This window comes from Herpailurus yagouaroundi, unplaced genomic scaffold, assembly GCF_014898765.1.
Source record: "Herpailurus yagouaroundi ecotype Mexico unplaced genomic scaffold, PumYag 186, whole genome shotgun sequence".
Taxonomy (NCBI): Eukaryota; Metazoa; Chordata; class Mammalia; order Carnivora; family Felidae; genus Herpailurus; species Herpailurus yagouaroundi.
In genome coordinates this window covers 19,934,866-19,936,847 of record NW_024412417.1, presented here as the reverse complement: position 1 = coordinate 19,936,847, position 1,982 = coordinate 19,934,866, and the positions used below count along the sequence as shown (strand labels likewise).

The 1,982-nt window shown below is 36.2% G+C and overlaps 1 protein-coding gene across 1 annotated transcript in view; it reads left to right on the top strand.

The window, feature by feature from the left end:
• NUDCD1 (NudC domain containing 1) overlaps nucleotides 1-1,982 on the top strand; it is a 75,625-nt gene that overhangs the window by 29,207 nt on the left and 44,436 nt on the right. The window lies entirely within an intron of this gene.

Sequence of the window (1,982 nt, the reverse complement as noted above, 5' to 3'; positions counted from 1 at the left end):
TCTTTCTTTCTTTCTTTCTTTCTTTCTTTCTTTCTTTCTTTCTTTCTCTTTTTCTACCTTTCTACTGAGGCAGTGTGGTATATAGCATAGCTACCTGAAACACTTGGAAGGAAAGTGATGGGCAGGAGAGATATGAATGAGAACTTATTATTATCAAGCTGTGGATTCTGTTGGTTTTGATCAGGAAGAGACACACTGACCGAACTCACCTTCAGCTTAAAAATGGCACCACATACTCTGCCAGAAGAAAATTCATATGGGTTTATAATTTATTTGGTTTCTGCTGTGTACATCCCCATGGTGCATATTAGTTTTTAGTAATATTTTTTAAACCATAAATTTAAATCTACTTCATGCCCTCTTTAGTATACACTGGTGTAATGAAATAAGTACGCTCTGAGATGTTTGCAGTGAGTAATAGTTTTAACAGGGGTCTGGGAAGAGGGGGAATGGGATAGGGTTTGGATTTGGGCTTTCACTGAGGTGGGAGGGATACTGTGGAGTACTGGTCACTTTAAGAGAAGCAACTTAGGAGAGTTTTGAGACTTTGGGGAAATTGGTGTAACAGAGGAGGCTAAAGGTGCGTGTGGTTAGGGGGCACAGTAGAGCATACGGGGGCCAAGGAAGGGCAGTGATGACTGAAGTGTAGGAAGAGAAACAAAGGGAGATAGGAAGACTGCCTGCTTTACAGATGTGTTGGCTCTAGTATGATGGGTTGCTGTGTATCAGCAGTACCATGTTTGAGTTGCTGGGCCCGTTCAGGAGACAGGAGCCTTCAGCCTAACCATTTATAAAAGTTTAGACATCGACTCCGCGGTCTCATTCCACCCCTTTCACTCACATGAGAGATAGAGAAGAGGAGGAAGCAATAAACTAGCTATTTGTACCTGACAAAACTCAACCATTTTTCCTTCCTCCTTTTTGTCTTCCAATGTCAACCAACTGAAACCTATCTTTATCATCTCAGTTTTGAGTATGTGAGGTATTTTTGGTTGTTACTGCTGTTTTCTGTTTATGGAAGACTGTAGAATGGATTCCAAAGGTCTACCATTTGAATAATTTGAGAAGAGGTGCTCAAACATTTAGGGAAATTGACATTAAAGCACACTTTTCTTTATAAGGCTTTCAACTAGGAGCAGATAGCAAGAGATTCTAGATAAAAGGATTCCCCCCCCCAAAAAAGTTTTTTTTTTTTTAAACTAATTTTTGTCATTTGGATGTTTTCCTTCAACTCATTTATTTGAAAATCTTGCTTAGCCGACAGTCTTAAAATATCTTTTATTTGTTATTTACTCTTAGATAAAATACAGTAATCTTTTAGATTATGTGTTTGTGATATAAAAAAGAATTTGTTAAGATTTTATGTCTCTGTGATGCCTAAATTTGCTCTTTAAAAAGAAACTTTAATATTATATTTAAATAGAGTTTGTTGAATTATAAGTTTTTTTATTATAACTTTTAAATGTAAACGGTCTCTTTTGTTTTAGAGAAATAAGAGTTTTAGTGATATGTTCTCCAATTCCTTTGCCTCTGACCTTTGCAGACTTCCAGGAACAAACCAAAACAAAAACAATAGGAAAAAACCATACACACGCACATGCGCACACCTGTGCAGCATTATGCACAACATTCAGAAAGTAACAGGAACAAAGGAGAAATAAATCATATATGAGATAGGAGAAGAGACGAGGGAGACCTGCTTCTCTTCTATAGAGCACTGTAACTTGGTAATTCTTTTCTAGGAGGTCACTTCTAGTTCTCTTTCTCCTTTTGATGCTGTTTGGATGCCTTATTGTTTACCATGTTTTTAAGCCAAGAGTACTGGCCAGTTTTCTCTGTGAAATAAATAGGTGTCTTTCAAAAGTTCTTTTTCAAAGAATATTAGTTGAACTTGCAACCTTTATTTATTTATTTTTTTTTAATTTTTTTTTTTAATTTTTTTTTTCAACGTTTATTTTTTTGGGGACAGAGAGAGACAGAGC